Source organism: Oryctolagus cuniculus, chromosome 8 (assembly GCF_051225735.1).
Source record: "Oryctolagus cuniculus isolate XC-2025 breed Fujian yellow rabbit chromosome 8, ASM5122573v1, whole genome shotgun sequence".
NCBI classification, from domain to species: Eukaryota; Metazoa; Chordata; class Mammalia; order Lagomorpha; family Leporidae; genus Oryctolagus; species Oryctolagus cuniculus.
Window position 1 is genome coordinate 62,333,359 of NC_142874.1, and position 17,705 is coordinate 62,351,063.

General features: G+C 38.3%; 1 pseudogene; it reads left to right on the forward strand.

Moving 5' to 3' along the window:
- The window catches only part of LOC100348503 (large ribosomal subunit protein uL4 pseudogene), a 90,299-nt pseudogene that overhangs the window by 30,200 nt on the left and 42,394 nt on the right, over positions 1-17,705 (forward strand).

Consider the following 17,705-nt stretch of genomic DNA (forward strand, 5'->3'; position numbering starts at 1 on the left):
AGGTGCCTGGAATCATATTCAAATCTGAACATTTCAGTGTGGGATGTGAATATCTTAACCAGCATTAAACTTTTGGACTAAATGCCTGCCACTTTAATTATTTTCATAGCAAGGCCTTTTCTTCATTTATTGGACTAAAAGTATTCTGATTAGTGTGACACTCGCATTTGTTTTTGTATTCCTCACAGAACTTACCATGGTGCTTTTTACTTCAATAATCCTCAATAAGTATTGTTGAGTAGTATTATGTGTAGTATTAGCTCTAGGTATTTTAAAGGATAAATAAATTTGTAAAATAAGTTAAATTAACACTAAGGTACTTCTTGATAATGTTGTGAAATATCTTTAATCAAGATAAGCATGAAAATGTAGGAGCAAGTCTGTCTTTCTTCCTTCTTTCCTTCCTTCATTCCCTCCCTCGCTCCCTCCCACCTCCCTCCATTATTTCTTTTCTTTCTTTCTTTCTGTCTTTCTTTCTTTCTCTCTCTCTCTCTTTCCCTTCCTTCCTTCCTTCCTTCCTTCCTTCCTTCCTTCCTTCCTTCCTTCTTTCTCTCTCCCTCCCTCTCTCTCTTCCTTTCTTCCTTTCTTTCTCAAAATATAAGCCAACACACTAGGGAGCATAAGGAAGTCAACACAAGTCTCACTAACAGTTCTCTGAGAAGGCAAGGGTAAGAGTGGTACTTCCCACCCGCCACTTGCCCAGCTAAGTCGTGAACCTAGCACCCACTTATAAATATTTTGTTGTATTAAAAATGTATTTTTAACTTTTATTTAATAAATATAAATTTCCAAAGTACAGTTTATGGATTACACTGGCTTTCCCACTCATAACTTCCCTCCTACCTACAATCCTCCCATCTCCCGCTCCCTTCCCTATTCCATTCACATCAAGATTTATTTTCAATTATCTTTATATACAGAAGATCAATTTAGTATATATTAAGTAAAGATTTCAAGAGTTTGGACCCACACAGAAACACAAAGTGTAAAATACCATTTGAGCACTAGTTATAGCATTACTTCACATTGGACAACACATTAAGGACAGAGATCCTACATGAGGAGTAAGTGCACAGTGACTCCTGTTGACTTAGCAAATTGACACTCTTATTTATGGCATCAGTAATCAACTTAGGCTCTTGTCATGAGTTGCCAAGGCTATCAAGGCTATGGAAATCTTTTGAGTTTGCTTACTCCAATCTTATTTAGACAAGATCATATTCAAAGTGGAAGTTCTCTCCTCCCTTCAGAGAAAGGTACCTCCTTCTTTGATGGCCTGTTCTTTCCACTGGGATCTCACTCACAGAGATCTTTCATTTAGGTGTTTTTTTTTTTTTTTCCCCAGGGTGTCTTGTCTTTCCATGCCTAAAATACTCTCATGGGCTCTTCAGCCAGATCCAAATGCCTTAAGGGCTGATTTTGAGGCCAGAGTGCTGTTTAGGACATCTGCCATTCTATGAGTCTGCTGTATATCCTGTTTCCCATGTTGGATCATTCTCTCCCTTTTTGATCCTATCAGTTAGTATTAGCAGACACTATTCTTGTTTGTTTGATCCCTTTGACACTTAGACCTTTCAGTGTGATCAATTGTGAACTGAAATTAATCACTTGGACTAGTGCGATGGCATTGGTACATGCCACCTTGATGGGATTGAATTGGAATCCCCTGGCAAGTTTCTAATTTTACCATTTGGGCAAGTCAGATTGAGCATGTCCCAAATTGTATTTCTAGGACCCACCTGGTTCTGCTCCTGCACAGAAAGTGTTGATCTTCAATTTGTGACAACACAGCTCTTGGAGTTGAGTAGAGGAGGGGACAGGGAGCAACCAGTATGGAACCTGGGCTTTCCAAGAGGCTGAGAAGTCAGTGTGGTACTTGGTGGATGTCTCACTCCTGTCCTCATCCTTGATCTTTGGGAATCATCTGTCCTTCCTGACAGCCCCTGTGAGGTCCAAATATCAGGATCTGTCCAGACCTGATCCCCATCTATTTAGCTGATCAACAACGTTTTGTGGGTCCTTCTAATAGGGGATGGCCCCGATTGCTTAGGCTTCTGAGGTCAGCCCCTCATCCTCGTCACCCCTCAGATACAAAGCATGATTAGAGCAAGGAGGCCCTCCTGGGTAGATGGTGGATTGTATTCTTACCAGGTGGTAAATGTGGTGCTAGGCACGTGTTCACTGTAGGAAATGTCAAAGATATAGGTGGTGCACAGTAGCAGGTTCTGGCTACTACCTGCCAGGAGGTCAGGAGAAGGCGCTTATGCTTAGCTGGGAAGTGAGGACTGTAATGTAGTCTCCTTGCCATCACTGGACTCTCAGCAGCCCTCTTCATCCCCCAGGGAAGGAGTCCCTTGCATGTCATGCACCCCCAGTGAAACAGAAGCACAACACGGCAGATTCCCTTGGAAACAGGAGTGACCTCTAAGCTAAGAGTTAATAATAAATGGCTTCACATCAGATGGTGTGTCAAGGTCGACAGCGTCCTCGCTATATCACATTCCCAAGTAAAAGGGGCCTTCTCCATGCTAAAGGTAAAGGCGATAGTATCACTTCAGGTTCCCCAGTCAAGAGAACTTTTCCTTATTCTCTAGCCCCAAAGTTAAAGGGACTCCCACCAGATCATGTCTCTTGAGCAAAGATGAGGTTCCTGGGAAGATAAGGATCTACTTTGAAGTGTCCTGCATGTCAGAATCCCCTGATGAAGTCCCCATCACATCAGCTAACCATGTGAATGACCTGTAGTTTTCTTGTTGGTATAAATATAGCCACAAAACATGTTTTCGGAAATTTTGGGAGCAATCAAATGAGGAAATATATACAAATTAAAACTCCATAAAGTGTCTTGTACAATCTAGTGTTACTCATCTATTATTAGTTGATAATTTCTCTATAAAAGGATCTAGATAAATTATGCTTAATCAACAAAACTGGGTCATTCTAATTTGAAGTTTCAGAATGAGACCTTCTGAAGTTTCAGTCATATAAACATTTAGAAATTTTCTACTGTCTAATTGAAGAAAATCTAGAAGTATGCCCCAATAGGAAGTTTCTTTTCTCTTTTTTAAATTTTTACACATTTATTTTCATCTGAGAGAGAGAGAAAGAGAAAGAGAGAGAGAGAGAGAGACAGATAGAGAGACAGAAAGAGAAAGAAATTGATTTTCTATCCTTCTGTCCATGGTTTGCTGGCCAAATGTTCCGAACAGCCAGGGCTGGGCAGCCCTGAAGCCAGGAGCCTAGACTTCCATTCTGATCTTGCATGTGAGTGTCAGGGCCTCAAGCTCTTGAGCCATTATTTTCTGCCTCACGGAATAAAGTAGCAGGAACTGGGATCAGAGGCAAAGTATCTAGAACTCCAACAGGGACTCTGGTATAGAATATGAGCATCTCAAGAGACAGCTTAACCTGATATGCCACAATCTCCTTCGGAAAGTTTCTGTTTGAGGCACCTGCGATAATGGTATCCCTTGCAGACTTCTCTGGCATGATTCAATGTTTGTGACTTCTAAGTAACATTAATAAAATCATTATGCAAATCTTTTAATAATGGATTATAATTTTTCTGTGGACAATTGATCCTGTGTTACTGCTGTTGCTACCTTATTAAATATCTAATACCACCTATTAAATCTGATACAAAGTCAGATAGTAAGCTTATACAAACTAATATATAATAAGGTGCTAATAAACTTAAAATTACTTTAAACAAAAATAGTACATTTCAGAATAAAGACTGAATTTTTCCTATATAACTTGATAAAATCTGGATATAGTCTCAAGAAAACATTTTTTCCCCTTTTTCTGCATCAGCTCATCTACGAAGCAATTTATTTCTGAAATAGGCCCCAGGGGCAGGCTGGTTGGTAACTGTAATGGAGGATATGTGACTAGCCACTCAAGGAAATTGCTATGGACTTTTAATCTTATTTTGATTAAGTCCTGTGTAGATTGTGTCTGCCAGGCTAGCACTAAGATTGCAGTTTGTGACATCTTTTGGTGGCTATTGGATTGAGACTGATTTTTTTTTTTACTTTTTCAAGGTTAAATTGAAACAATATTACCAATTCCTTATAAATAGTGTATTTTCAGGCTTTATAGAATGCTGGAAACTACAATATTAATGAAGATGACATATTTAACAAGTGACAAGTTTATGAAAGTCATTTTTTTGAATAATAGTTTTAAGTTTAAAGAATAGAAAGGTAAAGTAAAATCCACTAGGGGGAAATCACGGTATTTTCACATATTTGAAATGGCAAAATGATTAACTTAATAAGGAACTCCAATATAGTTTAATAAAATAAAAAATTTGAATATATTTAGTTTAGGAGAACATAAAAATAGTTAAACCAAATAGCCTTTTTTTCATATTATTTCTTTAAAGCAAAGAATCATAATAAGAGAAACAGTACTTACTATTTCAGAATCATCACAATAATATGAAATGTAGCTTTTCAATTTATATTTGATGTGTACTGTTAATGGTCTAGCCTAGCAATCCAGCTCTCTTTCCCTCTTCAATATTTGAACATAACTCCTCACCCATGCAGCACAGGTCAATCAGGAAATTTCATCCCATCTCAAAGAACACAGATGTACGCCGTGTGCTAAGCCAATTAGGATAAATCTCTTCCCTTTTTCAGCTCAAATATTCTATAGGAAACTCGGACTTCTGCTATTTAGTTCATAGCATTGCCACCAGACATACTGATTCACTGATAAGAAGGTGACCTGATCGGGTTAGTGAAGGACTTGTTGCATTAGGGAACGCAAATGTCGTGTGTCTTATCCACATATGATTTACAAAGCATTTCATACAAATAGTTCTTATCAGTAACACAAACCTTCATATGAACGACTAGAAGTCCTCCTTCCTAGGGAAGTGACACCAGGGGTTCTTTATTGTTAAATTAAGTCAGGACTGTGGATGTCTGTTGCCTGTTTTTAAAGCATGTTGACTTTTTCACGTGTTCCGTATTACTTGCCAGGTTGATCTATTGTATACAGAAAACTTCTTAGCTACTTGCAAAGGTGCCTTCATGTGAGAGATATGTTAAGAAAGAAGTAATATACTGGGCCTTACAGCTATTGGGTGTCAGATGAAAGCTGTACAGCCAGAATTTTCAGGCTACTTGTTTAGAGTCATGAGCAGTGTGTTCCACAATTACTAATCTTTATGAATGCAGCTGAGGTGAAAATACTAGTGATATGGTCTGGAGGATATGATGTATAATTGGGATGGAGTATTCCAGTCATTTTCCAAGTGTGATAAAGCATTGCCAGGACTAGAAAAAATTAATCTTATCCTTGTATACACTTACGTAATCAAAATTTGTTCTTAAAGCAGTTTATAGTTACAAAGGAAGAGTTTAATACACTGTTTAAATTCTTTACACATTCTGTAATCAATATTTTACTTCAATCTGTTATGTGTCCACTAACTTTATATAGAATCAGTGATGTTTTCTATGATAATTTTACATTTAATGAAAGATTAAAATAATTATTCTATAAACTAATATAACACCAGACATAATATAAATTTACTTGTATTTTATTAATCAATAATTATAAAGCATGGCTAAATTATATCCTTGATGTTTAAAAGTGCTTTCCTAGTTCATTTGAAATTCAATCATTTTTGAGGAGATATATTAATTAGTATGAGATTAACTGGCTATTAACTACTTACATGTGCATCAGTATTACATACAAAGCAGTGTACGGTATACAGAAAAGTTTTACTTTTTTTAATCAATGAGCACTTGTGAAACTCATAGCTCTTCCCCTTACCCCGCCCTTGGAATGAGCATTTAGCCAGGCAGTTAAGACATGTGTGCCCCACATTGGAGTATTTCCCAGCCCCAGCTTCTGACTCTGGCTTCCTGCTAACATTACCCCTGAGGAGCAACAGACGCAGCTCAAGTAGTTGGTTCTCTGCCATCTATGTGCGAATGTGCATTGAATTTCTGGTTCTAGACTTCTGTATGCAGGCCATTGTAGACATTTGGGGACAGAACCAGTGTGTGGGAGCTCTGTCCGTCTTTCTTTCTGTCTCTCACATAAATGAAAACAAAAATTTTTAGAAAGGATTTTTTTCTCTGCTGTGCTATTTTTGACCTCTTTGAATATATTTTTTCCAAGTTTATTTGGATGGCAATTTACAGTTTTGTCATTATAAGCATATTATCAGTTTAATGCATCATTTAAAGGCATTAGATAATATGAAATCTCAAAAATGAAATAAGAGCAATGGCCACCAGAGAGAATTAATTAGTTAATTAATTTATTTGAGAGTTACAGAGGGAGAGAAGGAGAGACAGAGAGAGATCTTCATCTACTGATCCACGTCCCAAATGGCCCCACGCCCAGGGCTGGGCCAGACCAAAGCCAGGAGCCAGCGGTTTCTTCCAGGTCTCCCATGTAGATGCAGAGGCCCAAGGACTTCAGCCATCCTCTACTGCTTGGCCAGGAGCATTAGCAGAGAGCTGGATAGGAAGTGGAGCACCTGGGACTCAAACTTAGCACCCATATGGGATGCTGGTTCTGTGGGCCATGACTTAAACTTGATGAGCCACAAAGCTGACCCCAAGGCTGAAGTTTGAAAGAAAATTTCTGTAATTGGATGAAGAAGTAGTCATCCTTGTTACTTCTTATCTGCTCCATGTCTTTACTTATGGTCTTAGATTTTTTTCTTTTCCTCATTGCACGTTAGTCCTAGGAAATCAACTATAACATCTCTTTTATTTCTTTTAAATATTAAAGTATTACTTATAATCTGTATTTATTTTAAAACCACAATTTCATTAAATCTATCCTAAGTTATGCTCCTATATGTACACATATAGAGAGACTAAAAAAAATTATAGGAAGGAAGAATTAACTGATAATTTTATTTTGATGAAAAAGCTTTTGAAATCTGTGCATAGGTTTTCATAATATATATTTTCTGCAAAACTTTGACTACCTCTCTCATGTGAGGTCAAACTCCAAAGCTTTATAAATACATAGTTGCTATGACTTTGAACAGCCCTTGTCTTGACTGTTGAGGAGCAGTTTTCTTTTGTTTCATACTATTTGCTGAACTTTTTACTTAGTATAGCATTAACCTTATGTGTATAAAGTAAATTGAAAATAGACCTTATTGAAAAATAAGAATGGGACTAGGAGAGGGAGGAGGAAGAAGGGTGGGAGTGTGGGCAGGATGGAAAGAATCACTATGTTACTAAATTTGTGTATATGAAATGCATGGAGTTTGTATACCTTAAATAAGAGGTTTCTAGAAAAATAAAGTGGTTGCTTGAGAAACTTTCAAAGAAGTTATGTTAATACTTCTGGCTCAGGGCAGGCACTGTGGTGTAACGGGTTAATGCCCTAACCTGCAGTGCCAGCATCCTATATGGACACCGGTTCAAGACCCGGCTGCTCCAAATCTGATCCAGCTCCCTGCAGTAGCCTGGGAAAACAGTAGAAGATAGCCCAAGTCGTAGGACACCTGCACCCACGTGGGAGACCCGGAGGAGGCTCCTGGATCCTGGCTTTGGATCGGAACAGCTCCGGCCATTGCGGCCAAATGTGGGGTGAACCATTGGATGGAAGACCTCTCTCTTTCTCTGCCTCTCCTCTCTCTGTGTAACTCTGACTTTCAAATAAATAAATAAATCTTAAAAAATACTTCTGACTCTGAAGATATCCTCAATGCCTGGATTCACATTTGTGAAAAGCCAACACAGTCATGATTAATATCTGCTGTAAATGTGGAATGCAAACCTGAATAAAGACTTCTGTTTTGTTTCCCTTACTTTACCTTTGCTTTACTACAGACCTTGATACCAAGGCAGAACCAAAGATAAATAAACACAAGAAACAAATATGCTTTGTGTAGTGGGAGTGAGTTTTTCTGTCTTTTGTAAAGCTGTTGTGCTTCACATGCCATCTGCATGGCACTACATACACTGTACCTCAAGGATTTGCCTAAATTGTGTCCTCTGGGTCCCTGTCTTCATTTCTTGGTCCTTACAATCAGGAGAACCATTATTTCAACACTGTAGTAAAAACTTTTATTTTTATTAATTTATTTTCATTTTATTTGAAAGATAGATTGTGATATGTCTACTGATTCACTCCCTAAATGCCTACATGAGTCCGGTCTGGGCCAGGTCAAAGCCATGAGCCTAGAACTCCATCTGTCTCTCAAGTAGGTAGCAGGGACCCAAGTGCTTGATCTTTCACTTTCTGCCTCCCAGGATACACACTAACAGGAAGCTGGATCAGAATCCTAGGAGCCTAGTCTTGAACCAGGCACTCTTATGTTTGATGCAGCCATCCCAAGGAGCTACTTTAGCTATACTTGTTTATTTTCTTTTTTTTTTTTTCCCACTCCTGGGAATTTTTTTTTTCTTTTATTTAATGAATATAAATTTCCAAAGTACGACTCATGGGTTACAATGGCTTCCCCTCCCCATACCGTCCCTCCCACCCACAACCCTCCCCTTTCCCACTCCCTCTCCCCTTCCATTCACATCAAGATTCATTTTCGATTATCTTAATATACAGAAGATCAGCTTAGTATACCTTAAGTAAGGATTTCAACAGTTTGCTCCCACACAGAAACATAAAGTGAAAAATAATACACGATTTTTTTTTAAATGATGATGAAATCAGATCAGACCTATTGTCATGTTTAATCCCAGTGAGAGTCAAGTTGGGAATTGATAATTTCTTTTTTTTTTTTCCAGAAGATCAGTTTAGTGTACATTAAGTAAAGATTTCAATCGTTTGCACCCCCATGGAAACACAAAGTGAAATATACTGTTTGAGTACTCGTTATAGCATTAAGCCTCAATGTACAGCACATTAAGGACAGAGATCCTACATGAGGAGTAAGTGCACAGTGACTCCTGTTGTTGACTTTACAAATTGACACTCCTGTCTATGGCATCAGTAATCTCCCTATGCTCCAGTCATGAGTTTCCAAGGCTATGGAAGCCGCCTGAGTTCTCCGACTCTTATCTTGTTTAGACACGGTCATAGTCAAAGTGGAGGTTCTCTCCTCCCTTCAGAGAAAGGCACCTCCCTTTTTGAAGACCTGTTCTTTCCACTGGGATCTCACTCACAGAGATCTTTTTGCCAGAGTGTCTTGGTTTTCCATGCCTGAAATACTCTAATGGGCTTTTCAGCCAGATCCGAGTGCCTTTAGGGCTGATTCTGAGGCCAGAGTGCTATTTAGGACATCCGCCATTCTATGAGTCTGCTGAGTATCTCACTTCCCATGTTGGATCACTCTCCCCTTTATTTATTCTATCGGTTAGTGTTAGCAGGTACTAGACTTGTTTATGTGCTCCCTTTGACTCTTAGTCCTTTCATTATGATCAATTGTGAACTGAAATTGATCACTTGGAATAGTGATCACTATTGATCACTATTGATCAATATTGATCACCTTGATGGGATTGAACTGGAATCCCCTGGTATGTTTCCAACTCTACCAATTGGGGCAAGTCAGCCCGAGCATGCCCCAAATTATACATCTCTTCCCTCTCTTATTCCCACTCTTATGTTTAACAGGGATCACATTTCAGTTACTTTTCAACACGTAAGAATAACTGTGTGATAATTACAGAATTAAACCAGTCATATTAAGTAGAACAGACAAAAAAAAATACTAAGAGGGATAATGTATTAAGTTGTCCATTAACAGTCAGGGCTATGCTGATCAAGTCACCATTTCTCATAGTGTCCATTTTACTTCAGGAGGTTTCCTTTTTGGTGTTCAGTCAGTTGTCACCGATCAGGGAGAACATATGGTATTTGTCCCTTTGGGACTGGCTTATTTCACTCAGCATGATGTGTTCCAGATTCCTCCATTTTGTTGCAAATGGCTGGATTTCGTTCTTTCTTACTGCGGTATAGTATTCTAAAGAATACATATCCCATAATTTCTTTCTCCAGTCTACCATTGATGGGCATTTAGGTTGGTTCCAGGTCTTGGCTATTGTGAATTGTGCTGCAATAAACATCAGGGTGCAGACTGCTTTTTTGTTTGTCAATTTAAACTCCTTTGGGTAAATTCCAAGGAGTGGGATGGCTGGGTCGAACGGTAGGGTTATATTCAGGTTTCTGAGGAATCTCCAGACTGATTTCCATAGTGGCTTGACCAGTTTACATTCCCACCAACAGTGGGATAGTGTCCCTTTTTCCCCACATCCTCGCCAGCATCTGTTGTTGGTAGATTACTGTATGTGAGCCATTCTAACCGGGGTGAGGTGAAACCTCATTGTGCTTTTGATTTGCATTTCCCTGATTGCTAGTGACCTTGAACATTTTTTCATGTGCCTGTTGGCCATTTGGATTTCCTCTTTTGAAAAATGTCTATTGAAGTCCTTGGCCCATCTCTTAAGTGGGTTGTTGGTTTTGTTTTTGTGGAGTTTCTTGATCTCTTTGTAGATTCTGGTTATTAACCCTTTATCTGTTGCATATTTGCAAATATTTTTTCCCATTCTGTCGGTTGTCTCTTCACTCTCCTGACTGTTTCTTTTGCAGTACAGAAACTTCTCAATTTGATGCAATCCCAATAGTTGATTTTGGCTTTGACTGCCTATGCCTCCCGGGTCTTTTCCAGAAATTCTTTGCCTGTGCCAATATCTTGAAGGGTTTCTCCAATGTTCTCTAATAACTTAATGGCGTCAGGATGTAGATTTAGGTATTTAATCCACGTTGAGTGGATTTTTGTGTAAGGTGTAAGGTAGGGGTCTTGCTTCATGATTCTGCACGTGGAAATCCAGTTTTCCCAGCAGCATTTATTGAATAGACTGTCCTTGCTCCAGGAATTAGTTTTAGATCCTTGATCAAATATAAGTTGGCTGTAGATGTTTGGATTGATTTCTGGTGTTTCTATTCTCTTCCATTGGTCTATCCATCTGTTTCTGTACCAGTACCATGCTGTTTTGATTACAACTGCCCTGTAGTATGTCCTGAAGTCTGGTATTGTGATGCCTCTGGCTTTGTTTTTGTTGTACAAGATTGCTTTAGCTATTCGAGGTCTCTTGTGCCTCCATATGAATTTCAGCATCATTTTTTCTAGATCTGCGAAGAATGTCTTTGTATCTTGATTGGGATTGCATTGAATCTATAAATTGCTTTTGGGAGAATGGACATTTTGATGATGTTGATTCTTCCAATCCATGAGCATGGAAGATTTTTCCATTTTTTGGTATCCTCTTCTATTTCTTTCTTTAAGGTTTTGTAATTTTCATCGTAGAGATCTTTAACGTCCTTGGTTAAGTTTATTCCAAGGTATTTGATTGTTTTTGTAGCTATTGTGAATGGGATTGGTCTTAGCAGTTCTTTCTCAGTCATGGCATTGCTTGTGTATACAAAGGCTGTTGATTTTTGTGCATTGATTTTATATCCTGCCACTTTGCCAAACTCCTCTATGAGTTCCAATAGTCTATTAGTAGAGTTCTTTGGATCCTCTAAGTACAGAATCATATCGTCTGCAATGAGGGATAGTTTGACTTCTTCCTTCTTGATTTGTATTCCTTTGATTTCTCTTTCTTGTCTGATGGCTCTGGCTAAAACTTCCAGAACTATGTTAAATAGCAGTGGTGAGAGTGGGCATCCCTGCCTGGTGCCAGATTTCAGTGGAAATGCTTCCAACTTTTCCCCATTCAATAGGATGCTGGCTGTGGGTTTTTTATAAATTGCTTTGATTATATAGAGGAATGTTCCTTCTATACCCAATTTGCTTAGAGTTTTCATCATGAAAGGGTGTTGAATTTTATCAAATGCTTTCTCTGCATCAATTGAGATAACCATATGGTTTTTCTTCTGCAGTCTGTTAATGTGGTGAATCACATTGATTGATTTGCGAATGTTGAACCATCCCTGCATACCAGGGATGAATCCCACTTGGTCTGGGTGGATGATTTTCCTAATGTGTTGTTGTATTCTATTGGCCAGAATTTTATTGAGGATTTTTGCATCTATGTTCATTAGGGATATTGGTCTGTAATTTTCTTTCAGTGCTGCATCTTTCTCTGGCTTAGGGATTAAGGTGATGCTGGCTTCATTGAAAGAATTTGGGAGGATTCCCTCTTTTTCACTTGTTCTGAATAGTTTGAGAAGAAATGGGATTAGTTCTTCTTTAAATGTCTGGTAGAATTCAGCAGTGAATCCATCTGGTCCTGGGCTTTTCTTTGTTGGGAGGGCCTTTATTACTGTTTCAATTTCTGTTTCAGTTATGGGTCTATTTAGGTTTTCGATGTCTTCCTGGTTCAATTTAGGTAGGTTGCATGTGTCCAGGAATCTATCCATTTCTGATAGGTTTTCCTGTTTGCTGGCATACAGGTCCTTGTAGTAATTTCTGATGATTCTTTTTATTTCTGTGGTGTCTGTTGTTACGTTTCCTTTTTCATCTCTGATTTTATTGATTTGGGTCTTTTCTCTTCTTTTTTTAGTTAGTTGGGCCAATGGGGTGTCAATTTTGTTTATTTTTTCAAAAAACCAGCTTCTCGCTTAGCTGATTTTTTGTAAAGTTTTTTTTGGATTCAATCCTGTTAATTTCTTCTCTGGTTTTAATTATTTCTCTTCTCCTACTAGATTTGGGTTTGGTTTGCTGCAGTTTTTCTAGGTCCTTGAGGTGCGCTGAAAGCTCATTTATTTGGTACCTTTCCAATTTCTTGATATAGGCACCTATTGCTATAAATTTGCCTCTCAATACTGCTTTTGCTGTATCCCATAAGTTTTGATATGTTGTGTTGTTGTCTTCATTTACTTCCAGAAAGTTTTTGATTTCTCTTTTGATTTCTTGAATGACCCAGTGTTCATTCAGGAGCATGTTGTTCAGTCTCCATGTGTTTGCATACTTTCTGGGGTTTCCTGAGTTGCTAATTTCCAGCTTCATCCCGCTGTGGTCTGAGAAGCTGCATGGTATGATTCTAATTCTTTTAAATTTGCTGAGACTTGCTTTATGGCCTAGTATGTGATCAATCCTAGAGAAGGTTCCATGCGCTGCTGAGAAGAATGTGAAGTCTGTAGATGTAGGGTTGAAAGTTCTGTAGATATCTGTTAGATCCATTTGGGCAATACTGTCAATTAAATCTGCTGTTTCCTTGTTGATCTTCTGTCCGGATGATCTGTCTCTTTCTGAGAGTGGAGTATTGAAGTCCCCCAGTACTATTGTATTGGAATCTAAATCTCCCTTTAAGTCCCTTAACATATCTTTTAAATAGACCGGTGCCCTGTAATTAGGTGCATATACATTTATAATAGTTACATCTTCCTGTTGAATTGAACCCTTAATCATTATATAGTGTCCCTCTTTGTCTCTCTTAACAGTTTTTGTATTAAAGTTTATTTTGTCTGATATTAATATGGCTACACCTGCTTTTTTTTTTTGGTTTCTGTTGGCATGGAATATCTTTTTCCAACCTTTCACTTTCAGTCTGCATGCCTCTTTGTTAGAGAGATGTGTTTCTTGTAGGCAACAAATAGTTGGTTTGTGTTCTGTGAGCCAGTCAGCCAAACGGTGTCTTTTTACTGAAGAATTCAGACCATTAATGTTCAATGTGACTATTGATACGTAGTGACTTTGCCCTGCCATTTTCCCGGAAATATTTTCTAGTATATGCTTTGAGCTTCCCATGCTCTTTTACTGGTAGGTGTTCTTCCTTTCCCTTCTTTCATATTGATGGCCGTGTTTCTGTGTTTCTGAGTGTAGCAAATCTTTAAGTATCTTTTGCAGGGCCGGACGAGTGGCCACAAAGTCTTCCAATTTCTGTTTGCTATGAAAGGTCTTTATTTCACCTTCATTCACAAATGAGTGCTTGGCAGGATATAATATTCTGGGCTGGCAATTTTTCTCTCTTAGCACCTGTGCTATGTCTCGCCATTCCCTCCTAGCTTGTAGGGTTTCTGATGAGAAGTCAGCTGTGAGTCTGATTGGAGATCCTCTGAGAGTAATCTGACGTTTCTCTCTTGCACATTTTAGGATCTTTTCTTTATGTTTCACTGTGGTAAGTTTAATTACCACGTGTCGTGGTGAGGATCTCTTTTGGTCATGTTTATTGGGGGTTCTATGAGCTTCCTGTACTAGGATATCTCTGTCCTTCTCCAAACCTGGAAAGTTCTCTGCTAGTATCTCACTAAAAAGGCCTTCCAATCCTTTCTCTCTCTCCATGCCTTCAGGAACTCCTAGAACTCGAATGTTGGTTTTTTTAATAGTATCCTGTAGATTCCCAACAATAATTTTTAGATTTCTAATTTCCTCTTCTTTTCTTTGGTTTGACTGTATGTTTTCCTGTGCTCTATCTTCTAAGTCCGATATTCTCTCTTCTGCTTCACCCATTCTGTTTTTAAGGCTTTCTAATGTGTTTGTCATTTGATCTATTGAGCTCTTCATTTCATTTTGATTTCTCTTCACTATAACACTTTCCTGTTCTACTAGTTTCTGAGTTTCATTTTGACTCTTCCTTAAAATTTCGTTTTCACGAGAGAGATTTTCAATCTTGTCCATTAAGGATTTCTGTAGTTCAAGGATTTGCTTTTGAAAACTTCTAAATGTTCTTATCATAAATTTTTTGAAATCCGTATCTTGCATTTCTTCTATCTCATCATCTTCATACTCTTGGCTTGTGGTGTTTTGCTTATTTGGAGGCATCATAGTGTCATCGTTGATCTTGCTCCCTCTATTTCTGTGTTTGTTACTTGGCATAGTTAATTCTTCTTGCGTCACTGTGCGTTTGTTTTTTTTGTTTTGTTTTGTTTTTTTGTTTTTTTTTTTTTATACTGTGTCCGTGTTAAGTGGACTGCCTGCTGTTGGAGGAGCCTTGGAGGCTTGAGATGGGTGCAGCCTGAGAGCTCTGCCTGGTTCTTCCTGGTTAAGGATGTGCAAAGGTGACACCCTCAGGTTATGCATGGTAAATCTCTCTCTTTTTATTTATTTATTTATTTTATTTATTCAGGGGGTAAGTAACACTGCAGGGCAGGACTGTGCAGAATTGATGGTATTTAGCTTCCAGTCTTTGGCTCCTCTGGACTCCCACTGGGTTGCCTAGGCTACTGAATTGTAGTGACTCAGTTCCTTAGCTCTCCCCCATTGATATGTAAATCCAGAGAGGAGGCCTGCTCTTTGTCTCTTGGGAATTCTTCAAGTCTTGCAGCCTTGTAACCTTTGCAAGGTTAGGGGGAAGAGAAACCCTGAAGCTTTTTTTTTTCCTTCTTTCCGGTAGTGAGTTTGCTGCACTTTTCGGCCCCCCTCTAGATTCTGACCCCCGTTTCCCCACCAATGTCTCGGGTTATTGAGCTCACCTCCGCTTCCAGCGCCGATGTGTGGACTCAGAGCCCTGAGCGTCCCAAGTCTCCCCGCTATTGTCTGTGTGGCATGCACTCCCCTTGGAGCACTGGAGCGCAGACCCTGGGGCTTCTGCGGCTGGATCCCGCGACTTGGCTTCCGCACGGTGGGCGACCTTGTTCTCCCAGTAGGTCCTCCGATTCACGGCTGCTCCATCCAGAAGGGTTTCCCCTGCAATTTTTTTTTTTTGGTTCTTTTTTCTGCGGCTACCGTAACTCCCCTTTTATTAAACTAAATTTTCCCGGACTATCGGTGCACGCCCTCACTATTCCGCCATCTTGGCTCCACCCCCTATTTTCAAATATATAGTTATCCATGTTTTGGCAAACATCAACATAGAAACCCTCTACCAATTTCCTGTCTATAACTTCTCTGAAGGGTGAATGGTGGGGGTGCCCACAGATTCGTTTCAAGTAAATATAGTAAATATTATTTAATGTTAAAAATTGATAGAAAACAGAGAGTGATACAAAATTTGTAATCATTCAGAAATAAAGGTGTGCTTTCCTCACCATATTTGAAAAACCTGTTGGTGGGCAAAACAAATGTGAAACAGATAGTGAAGAAGTCCTAATATCAACTACAACCTGTTGCAATGGAAGAAAAGAAGAATGAAGTAACTACTTATATATTAAATTTCCATCCTCTCCTTGGCTGTAGAAACAGTTGCATTTTCTTTACTAATATCCACAAATACTATCTGAGGTATCTACCATTTAGGCTGGAGTTTGCAGCATAATCAAATTGCAACATGGCATAAGACGTGAAGGAATCTACATTGGTCAGAGGTCCTGGCCTTGAAACTGAATGCCACACATCACCTGATGTGATGTGGCATTTTCTCCTTTGGGAACCGAGTGCCAATGATTTTGGTTTCATAAGGAGTAATGTGATTGTATTACTAAATGCAAGCTCTGTTTGAAGGAGAATATGAGTTCATTTAAGAAACAGGGGACATTTGTTAAGTTTCTCAACACTTTCATTTATGTAGCAATGTCAATATAAAAGGCCTAACAACACTGATGCCATTTCTCACTAGATTTTATTCTTCCTTTCATTCTTAAGCTAAAATATGCACTAGAGACTCAAGCAAGGCTGAGAAATTGCTATTCTTGGCGATTACAACTTTCAGAGGTTAAGAAATAAGCCCAGGGTTTGAAGTCATTCATGTAGCCACATAGATTTTTGGACTCCCATGTTAAGGTAAGAAGTGACAAGTCATGGTAGACCCAGCAGCATTCCAGTAAATGCTTGTGCATGTGTGGTGGCGCTGACCAGGGCAATGACTGAGAATTCACAGGCCACATCAGAAACACACCATTCTCTTTTTCCTGGCATTGGCTCTGACTTGTTCCTTGTTTCTTGATGAACATGGTTCCCCTTTTCTGCCAACTCTATGTTGAGCTTTTCCAATACGTTCACTTTTGCTTGCTTAAAATTACAATTTCAACTGTTTCCAACCAATAATGCTAACTAAAATAATTCATTCCTAGCACACTGGATTGGATATGCTTAAATTGTTTTTCTTGCTGTGAGAACTTCTCCAGGTCTTTGTGCATTTCGATATGCATGATGACTCTCCAGTTGAGGCAGTTTGCAACACACTGTGAGAAATATAATCCACCTATTAGAATCCTACAGTTTAGTTAGGAAAGGTATATTTGACAGTATATAATTTTCTGATTATCAAAACCAGGAATGAAATTATTAGATTATTGTTAGATAAAATAAGGAGATTTGGACATGCTTACTTCCTATATTGCTTCTTCATATATATTTTTAATTTTAATTTATAATTTAATATTTAAAATACTTCACTGCCAAGAAATCCTCATATTCAGAATTTGTGTCTATATAGATCTATTATTTGCATTTGCATTATGTTTTAGCAGTCAAAATATCTTGTCCTTAATGGTATAATTTTTTTTTTCAGAGTGTCTCAGGGACCTCCATGCCTCATTAAGCCCACATTAAGATAGGAGTTTCATTGTAAACATCCTAAACCTTTGATTACTTGAAAATACCTTTAGATTGATTTCACATACATTATAACTGAGAATCTAGGAATAAAATTTTAATTAATACCTTGAAAGTAAATATTTGTCCTAACATATCTCTAAATAATTTCCACAATGTCTTCTGGTGATTCCTGATTTGCAAATAAGAGACTGAGACCAACTTATGTTGGTATTTGAAAATACATTCCCATTGGAAACTTTAAAATTTCAATATATATATATGTATATATAAAAAAAAACTTTCCTAGTAGTAATTTGTTGCCTATAACCAACATACTTTCCTAGTATAAGTCCTGTATCCTGTATATTTTTTAAAAGATGTTTATTTATTT